Below are 10351 nucleotides of genomic sequence, written 5' to 3'. Positions count from 1 at the left end.
TCCTCTTACTCTAAGTGAAAGAGCACCCTAGACACCACCTCTTCCTTTGCTGACCGGTGCAAGCGATAAAATTGCCTCCCCTTAATACTAGCATCCCACTCCCTTTGCCAAAGATCGAGCCCTTTTTCCCCAGCTCAAGGACTTGACTTCCCTGCGGCCAAGCGGGACACAAATATCTACCCCTCTCCTCACAGCACTCTTAGCCACCACATTGGCCTTCTCATTACCCTCCACACCCACATAGGCGGGAACCCAGCAAACGCTTACCACTACTCCCATCCTCTTCAATCCCATTAACAGCACCACCATCTCCACAAACAAGTCTCCCCTAACTGACCTGCTTGTCTATACACTACACGACACTGCAGCCTAATCAGAGTAGATCACCACTCTGAGCGGCCATGAACTCGGCCACATACATTCACACAATCAGTTAACCGCTTACATACTCTAACATTGAAATCTGGGATATACACCCCTGCCCCCACCCTACCACTGACTGAATCCTTTGAACCATCTGTATATATCCTTAAAAACAAATAAAAACAAATATCTATATACACAAAGGTATGTGGAAATCCCTTCAAATGAGTGGATTCAGCTATTTCATCCACACCCGTTGCTGACAGGTGTATAAAATCGAGCACACAGCCATGCAATCTCCCTTAACAAACATTGTCAGTAGAATGGCCTTACTGAAGAGCTCAGTGGCACCGTCATAGGATGCCACCTTTCCAACAAGTCAGTTTGTAAAATTTCTGCCCTCCTAGAGTTGCCCTGGTGAACTGTAAGTGCTGTTATTGTGAAGTGGGAGCAACAACGGCTCAGCCACAAAGTTGTAGGCCACACAAGCTCACAGAACTGGACCGCCGAGTGCTGAAGCACGTAAAAATCATCTGTCCTCTGGAAACAACGTCAGCACAAGAACTGTTCATCGGGAGCTTCATGAAATGGGTTTCCATGGTCAAGCAGACGAACACAAGCCTAAGATCARCATGCGCAATGCCAAGCATCGGCTGGAGTGGTATAAAGCTTGCCACCCTTGGACTCTGGAGCAGTGGACACCCGTTCTTTGGAGTGATGAATCATGCTTCACCATCTGGCAGTCTGACAGATTCATCTGGGTTTGGTGGAGGAGGAATAATGTTTTGGGTCCGTTATTCATGGTTTGGGATAGGCCCCTTAATTCCAGTGAAGGGAAATCTTAACACTACAACACACAAATGACATTCTAGACAATTCTGCACCTCCAACTTTGCTGCAACAGTTTGGGGAAGGCCCTTCCCTGTTTCAGCATGACAATGCCGCGTGCACAAAGTGAGGTCAATACGGTGTGTAAGAACTTGACTGGCCTGCACAGAACCATGACCTCAACCCCATTGAACACCTTTGGGATGAATTGGAACGCCGACTGTGAGTCAGGCCTAAATCCCCCAACATCAGTGCCTGACCTCACTAACGCTCGTGGCTGAATGGAAGCAAGTCCCCGCAGCAATGATCCAATATCTATTGGAAAGCTTTCCCAGAAGAATGAAGATTGCTTCTATTACAAAAGGGGTACCAACTCCATATTATTGAAATGATATGTTCAATGAGCAGGTGTCCACATATACCTTTGGTCATGTGGTGTCTCTCCACCCAGTCTCACGTCCTCACCCCATTCTCTCCTGCCCTCAATCATGTCCAAATTACACTTGGTTTCAGAAACAGCCAGAGGAATGTTCACCAATGCAATTGCCAGCCCCCTCTCTCTCTACCCCAGTCCATATTCTACCACCTTCTGCCCGATTGTCCACCCGTACACCCTCTGCTTACCCACTCCTCACACCCAGCATTCCTCCAGTTACCTTGACTGCAGGATGTCCTCTTGAACTCCCTTTCAACATCACCCAGTACGCTAATGCAAGTTTTTCACACCTTATACTCAGTGGCAATTCCCCACTATCCACCTGCACTGCCTCTACAGGTGTCGTCCTGAATGCACCCACACACAATCTCATGGCCCTTGACTGTATGCTATCCAGGAGCTGTAGTAGCGCTCAGTATAGAAGCACAATTTCTAACATATCGACCTCACTCAAACATTGTGGTGGTATGGGGTATCCAGGGTACATTCAAGTGTCTTTTCAACCTGTTCAAAGTGTCCGAATGCGGTAATTGCACTGTTTTTGCACACTGGATATGGCTAAAAGTTATGTTCACATTTTTTTTAAATACAACACCAACCTCTCTCAAACATTGTGGTGGTGTCAGGGGACATACAGGGGATATCCAAGTTTTTTTCAACCACTCCAAAGTGCTTTAACGTTTAGCCTAGGCATGTCCAATGTATTGGTCCCACATACAAATTAACTGTTTACAAAAACAATATAAAAGCAACAGACATACAATACATTAAAACATTTATAGGAATGTCTCATCAAAAACAAACTTAGTTACACACGTGCCCTGCACTAAAAATGTGCAAAATTAGAAATAAGCTGAACAATTTACAAATGGCATTCGTGTTCGTATTACATCCCAGGTGTAGATTGATTAGATTTCACTTTCACCATAGCTTGTACGTGTCATGATAGTCTTTGAAGCAGTCTCGCTCTGCCAGGAAACAAAAAGCGATCTGGCATTGCGGACAGAAGATCTGGCACTTCGCAATTTTTTTGCACCTGTGTTTTGTGCAATGCTTGCAGTTCTTCCTTTTGTCATGTGTGTTGGATAGTGGCGCTCACCTTGAGTGGGGGTGTCTTGTGATGTCTTTGAGGTTGCTTTGGGCCCCCAATTCAGCCATTTCCAACACCAGCTGCTCTCGTAAGGCCAACTGTGAGAGAGGGGTTTGACTTTTTTGCTTTGGCCATCTGCTTGTGCAGAATGAAAGCATTTACTGTAGAAATGTCCACAAAGTGGTAAAAAAAGGTCTTATACCACATCCTGGTCTTGTGGAGGACCTGGTGGTAGCCTATCAGAGCATCAGATAGGTTGACACCGCCCATGCTGGAATTGTAGTCCTTCACAGAAACAGGGACATTCTTCCTCACCCATGCCCCGTTATTGAATGCCTTATGCTGTGTGGGGAGCATGGTAACTTCCCTAGTGTCCTTCCATTTCACARAAAGCAGCGTGTTAGTCCTGATCCAACGTACGGTCCCCTTCTCCGCTGTCTTTGTGATGTCGTTTACCTTGGTCTTGGGGAAACCTATTCTGTTAGGACGAATGGTGCCACAAGCCTCCATTTTCTTTTTCAAGAGGTCTATGAAAAGCATYGGACTAGTATAAAAATTGTCCACAAAGAGCTTGTACCCACTGCCAAGTAAGGTGAAGTCCATCAGTTGCATGACAGAGTCATAACTAAGGCTCTTCCCAGTGGGTGTGGATGTGATCACCTTGCCTTCATAGATGAAAAGTTTCACGTGTAGGCAGAGGTTGAATCGGCTAACACAAAGAGCTTGTAGCCCCATTTGGTCGGCTTATTTTTCATATATTGCTTCAAGACAATTCGAGCCTTTGAGGCAACCATGCGCTCATCTATAGATTCATTTTGAGCAGGCCGGAAGTACGTTTTGCATGCCTCCACCATCAATCAAGTTTATTTTCAAGTTTATCAAGTTTATTGACTCTTGCAATACGATCATACCCTGCAGTGTCCTTCTTCTGGTCATGCTCCTGATCCTTTTGTGGGTCACTCATGTGAAGAGTACGGTTGATGGCCAAGAATCAGTTTTCACTAATGATGGAGGTGGGGAACTCAAACCGATAGAGTGGGGACTTGCTCCAGTTGTCAACTAGTCTTGATACCTTTACCAGTCCCATGTAAAACACCAAGGAAATGTAGTTAAGCATGACAACCATGGTGACAGGTTTCTAGGACATCTTCCTTCCCCCCCTGCTGCAACTGGTCTTTTGGGTTTAAACCTAAATTGTTCTGGCTCCTCATCATCCTCAAGGACCGTATGCCACCTGTCCTCAGTTTTATCTCCCTCTGTTGTGCTGCTTCCACTGCCTCTCCTCTGTTGAGGCCTAGATCTCCTCCCTGCCCTGCACCTCCAGATGAACTTGCAGTGGGAAGTGGTGCCAGGGTCTGCAGTGGGGGGGTTGAAGAGGAGTGGGGTCTTTGTCGAGTGGTGGATGTAGATCCATCAGACGGGGTGATTGACATTGCAGTGGGGGGTGAAGACCTTGACTGGTGGCAGCACTTGCTGGGGAGGGGTCTCTCCTTAACGTCATCATCCAAATCCTCTGCATCCTCCAATCTGTAGTGAATAAAATAAAGGGATATTGTTGTAAGTCACAGAATTACAGCTAACTAAATTTACAAAATGAAATTACTGTAAAGTAAAAACACCAAGCCTAAACTTCACGTGTACAGTGACTCACATAGAAGGTGAAGGACACACACAATGCAAACAGTAACACTTTGGAGACAAAGGCAGAGGTGAGAACCACAAATAAATAATGGCCATGAGAGATTAGTGGCCTCTCCAAAGTTACAAGAATGTTACTTAGAACAGGAAACAGTGAACTAATATGAAACATAGCCAATAACTACTTTGGAATTATATAACATTAAAATGACTTGTTACATAGGCCTATGTAAACTAAATCCAAAGCACAAAAAGCAGACAACTTATAAAAAAGTAAATACGTAGTAAATTAGCTATATAATGTCATGAAAATAAGTGTGGATCGCCACTTATTAGAAAGCAATCTTCGTCCGCCGAGTCGAAATCCTCATTGTCCAAATCGCTCCCCTGATCAGAGTCCGACTCCAGGTTTTTATTCAAAACTTCTATGTCGGTATACTTATTCATAGCTGCCTTCTTTTAAGGTTCCTGTTCAATATTCTTAGTACTATTGTTTGTACAGATGAACGTGGTTCCTTCAGGCGTTTAGAYATTGCTCCCAAGGATGAACCAGACTTGTGGAGGTCTACAATTTTTTTTCTGAGGTCTTGGCTGATTTCTTTTGATTTTCCCATGATGTCAAGCAAAGAGGCACTGAGTTTGATGGTAGGCCTGGAAATACATCCACAGGTACATCTCCAATTGTCTCAAATGACGTCAATTAACCTATCAGAAGCTTCTAAAGCCACATKATTTTCTGGAATTTTCCAAGCAGTTTAAAGGCACAGTCAACTGAGTGTATGTAAACTTCTGACCCACTGGAATTGTGATACAGTGAATTATAAGTGAAATAATCTGTATGTAAACAGTTGTTGGAAAGTAGATGTCCWAACTGACTTGCCAAAACTTTAGTTTGTTAACAAGAAATTTGTGGTGGTTGAAAAATGAGTTTTAATGACTCCAACCTAAGTGTATGTAAACTTCCGACTTCAACTGTACATCCTGTTTGCAACAAGGCACTAAAGTAATACTGCAAAAAATCTGGCAAAGCAATTAACTTTTTGTCCTGAATACAAATCCAATACAACACATTAAATCAAATCAAATCAAATGTATTTATATAGCCCTTCTTACATCAGCTGATATATCAAAGTGCTGTACAGAAACCCAGCCTAAAACCCCAAAACAGCAAGCAATGCAAGTGTAGAAGCACGGTGACTAGGAAAAACTCCCTAGATAGGCCAAAACCTAGGAAGAAACCTAGAGAGGAACCAGGCTATGAGGGGTGGCCAGTCCTCTTCTGGCTGTAACGGGTGGAGATCATAACAGAACATGGCCAAGATGTTCAAATGTTCATAGATGACCAGCATGGTCAAATAATAGTAATCACAGTGAACAGGTCAGGGTTCCATAGCCGCAGGCAGAACAGTTGAAACTGGAGCAGCAGCACGGCCAGGTGGACTGGGGACAACAAGGAGTCATCATGCCAGGTAGTCCTGAGGCATGGTCCTAGGGCTCAGGTCCTCTGAGAGAGAGAAAGAAAGAGAGAAAGAGAGAATTAGAGGAGCATACGGACACCGGATAAGACAGGAGAAATACTCCAAGAATATAACAGACTGACCCTAGCCCCCCGACACATAAACTCCTGCAGCTTAAATAATTGAGGCTGAGACAGGAGGGGTCAGGTGACACTGTGGCCCCATCCGACGATACCCTTGACAGGGCCAAACAGGCAGAAGAGGCAGAAAGCACAGCCCCACACCACTGAGGGATACCTTCAACCACCAACTTACCATCCTGAGACAAGGCCGAGTATAGCCCACAAAGATCTCCGCCACGGCACAACCCAAGGGGGGGGGGCGCCAACCCAGACAGGAAGACCATGTCAGTGACTCAACCCACTCAAGTGATGCACCTCTCCTAGGGACGGCATGGAAGAGCATCAGTAAGCCAGTGACTCAGCCCCTGTAATAGGGTTAGAGGCAGAGATTCCCAGTGGAGAGAGGGGAACCGGCCAGGCAGAGACAGCAAGGGTGGTTCGTTGCTCCAGTGCCTTTCCGTTCACCTTCACACTCCTGGGCCAGACTACACTCAATCATAGGACCTACTGAAGAGATGAGTCTTCAATGAAGACTTAAAGGTTGAGACCGAGTCTGCGTCTCTCACATGGGTAGGCAGACCATTCCATAAAAATGGAGCTCTATAGGAGAAAGCCCTGCCTCCAGCTGTTGGCTTAGAAATGCTAGGGACAATTAGGAGGCCTGCGTCTTGTGACCGTAGCGTATGTTTAGGTATGTACGGCAGGACCAAATCGGAAAGATAGGTAGGAGCAAGCCCATGTAATGCTTTGTAGGTTAGCAGTAAAACCTTGAAATCAGCTCTTGCCTTAACAGGAAGCCAGTGTAYGGAGGCTAGCACTGGAATAATATGATGACATTTTTTGGTTCTAGTCAGGATTCTAGCAGCCGTATTTAGCACTAACTGAAGTTTATTTAGTGCTTTATCCGGGTAGCCGGAAAGTAGAGCATTGCAGTAGTCTAACCTAGAAGTAACAAAAATATGGATACATTTTTCTGCATCATTTTTGGACAGAAAGTTTCTGATGTTTGCAATGTTACGTAGATGGAAAAAAAGCTGTCCTTGAAACAGTCTTGATATGTTCGTCAAAAGAGACATCAGGGTCCAGAGTAACGCCGAGGTCCTTCACAGTTTTATTTGAGACGACTTTACAACCATCAACATAAATTGTCAGATTCAACAGAAGATCTCTTTGTTTCTTGGGACCTAGAACAAGCATCTCTGTTTTGTTTAAAAGTAAAACGTTTGCAGCCATCCACTTCCTTATGTCTGAAACACAGGCTTCTAGCGAGGGCAATTTTGGGGCTTCACCATGTTTCATTGAAATGTACAGCTGTGTGTCATCCGCATAGCAGTGAAATGAAAATTAAACATTATGTTTTCGAATGACATCCCCAAGAGGTAAAATACAGTGGGGCAAAAAGTATTTAGTCACCACCAAATTGTGCAAGTTCTCCCACTTAAAAAGATGAGAGAGGCCTGTAATTTTTCATCATAGGTACACTTCAACTATGACAGACAAAATGAGAAAACAAATCCAGAAAATCACATTGTAGGATTTTTAATGAATTTATTTGCAAATTATGGTGGAAAATAAGTATTTGGTCAATAACAAAAGTTTATCTCAATACTTTGTTATATACCCTTTGTTGGCAATGACAGAGGTCAAACGTTTTTTTGTAAGTCTTCACAAGGTTTTCACACACTGTTGCTGGTATTTTGGCCCATTCCTCCATGCAGATCTCCTCTAGAGCAGTGATGTTTTGGGGCTGTTGCTGGGCAACACGGACTTTCAACTCCCTCCAAAGATTTTCTATGGGGTTGAGATCTGGAGACTGGCTAGGCCACTCCAGACCTTGAAATGCTTCTTACGAAGCCACTCCTTCGTTGCCCGGCGGTGTGTTTGGGATCATTGTCATGCTGAAAGACCCAGCCACGTTTCATCTTCAATGCCCTTGCTGATGGAAGGAGGTTTTCACTCAAAATCTCACGTTACATGGCCCATTCATTCTTTCCTTTACACGGATCAGTCGTCCTGGTCCCTTTGCAGAAAAACAGCCCCAAAGCATGATGTTTCCACCCCCCCTGCTTCACAGTAGGTATGGTGTTCTTTGGATGCAACTCAGCATTCTTTGTCCTCCAAACACGACGAGTTGAGTTTTTACCAAAAAGTTCTATTTGGTTTCATCTGACCATATGACATTCTCCCAATCTTCTTCTGGATCATCCAAATGCTCTCTAGCAAACTTCAGACGGGCCTGGACATGTACTGGCTTAAGCAGGGGGACACGTCTGGCACTGCAGGATTTGAGTCCCTGGCGGCTAGTGTGTTACTGATGGTATTTGTTACTTTTGGTCCCAGCTCTCTGCAGGTCATTCACTAGGTCCCCCCGTGTGGTTCTGGGATTTTTGCTCACCGTTCTTGTTGATCATTTTGACCTCACGGGGTGAGATCTTGCGTGGAGCCCCAGATCGAGGGAGATTATCAGTGGTCTTGTATGTCTTCCATTTCCTAATAATTGCTCCCACAGTGATTTCAACCAAGCTGCTTACCTATTGCAGATTCAGTCTTCCCAGCCTGGTGCAGATCTACAATTTTGTTTCTGGTGTCCTTTGACAGCTCTTTGGTCTTGGCCATAGTGGAGTTTGGAGTGTGACTGTTTGAGGTTGTGGACAGGTGTCTTTTATACTGATAACAAGTTCAAACAGGTGCCATTAATACAGGTAACGAGGACAGAGGAGCCTCTTAAAGAAGAAGTTACAGGTCTGTGAGAGCCAGAAATCTTGCTTGTTTGTAGGTGACCAAATACTTATTTTCCACCATAATTTGCAAATAAATTCATAAAAAATCCTACAATGTGATTTTCTGGATTTTCTTTTTTCATTTTGTCTGTCATAGTTGAAGTGTACCTATGATGAAAATTACAGGCCTCTCTCCTTTTTAAGTGGGAGAACTTGCACAATTGGCGGCTGACTAAATACTTTTTTGCCCCACTGTKTATAGTGAAAACAATAGTGGTCCTAAAACGGAACCTTGAGGAACACCAACATTTACGGTTGATTTGTCAGAGGACAAACCATTCACAGAGACAAACTGATATCTTTCTGACAGATAAGATCTAAACCAGATCTAAAGATCTAAACATTACTGAGTGCCACTCTCCTTTTTTCAAGCATGGTGGTGGCTGCATCATGTTATGGGCATTCTTGTATTTGTTAAGGACTGGGGAGTTTTTCAGGATAAAAAAGGAAAGGAATGGAGCTAAGCACAGGCAAAATCCTAGACGAAAACCTGGTTCAGTTTGCTTTCCACAAGACACTGGGAGATTAATTCACTATTGAATTATTAGATGAATTAATCTAACTGCACTGTCCGATTTACACTAGCCATTGCAGCGAAAGCATGCCATGCGATTGTTTGAGGACGGTGGCCCACATCAAAATATTTCTCCACCGGCACAGGTTTCATAAATTCACAAATAGCGATTAAATATTCACTTACTTTTTGAAAATCTTTCTCTGATTTGTCATCCACAAGGTCCCAGCTATAATATGAAGTGTCGTTTTGTTAGATAAAATCCTTCTTTATATCCCAAAAAGTCAGTTTACTTGGCGCCATCGATTTGAGTAATCCACTCGTTCAAGATGCAGAGTAAGGAATCCGGAAATCTACCGCTAAACTTTATTAAAACAAGTCAAAATACATTTCTATTGACTCCTCAGACTCCTCCTATTGACCCCTAAATTGTAATCAAACGATAATATCTCATACGGAAAGAAGTATGTTCAATAGGATACCGATATTAGCAAGTGCGTCGATCTTCATCGTGCGCCCAAACACGAATTTCCAACAGTGTGTCCCAGTACTAAAACTCATATTTCTTAGTCGTTTTGAAAGAAACAAGCCTGAAACCTTGAACATAAACTGCTGACACCCTGTGGAAACCATAGGAATTGCATCCTGGGAGCTAGATTTCATTATTTCCCTATACTTTCCATTGTAAGAGCATGGGCTCTCACAGTTAGGACAGACACCTTTATCTTATGTGACTGGGTGTATTAGGTGTATTTATACACCTTTCAAAGTGTAATTAATAACTTCACCATGCTCAAAGGGATATTCAATGTCTGCTTTTTAAATGTTTACCCATCTACCAAAAGGTGCCCTTCTTTGRGAGGCATTGGTCTTTGTGATTGAATCTGTGTTTGAAATTCACTGCTCGACTGAGGGACCTTACAGATAATGATATGTGTTTGGTACAGAGATGATGCAAAAATCATGTTTGAGTTAATGCAACATTTCAGCTGTGTGTTTTTTATCAGTTTGTAAAACATTCTAAAAACCTGATTCCACTTTGACATTATGCAGTATTGTGTGTAGGCCAGTGACAACAAAACTCGATTTAATCTATTTTAAATTCACGCTGTAGCACAACAAA

This window comes from Salvelinus sp. IW2-2015, linkage group LG36 (assembly GCF_002910315.2).
Source record: "Salvelinus sp. IW2-2015 linkage group LG36, ASM291031v2, whole genome shotgun sequence".
In the NCBI taxonomy this organism is placed as follows: domain Eukaryota; kingdom Metazoa; phylum Chordata; class Actinopteri; order Salmoniformes; family Salmonidae; genus Salvelinus; species Salvelinus sp. IW2-2015.
This window is presented reverse-complemented; position numbering follows the sequence as displayed.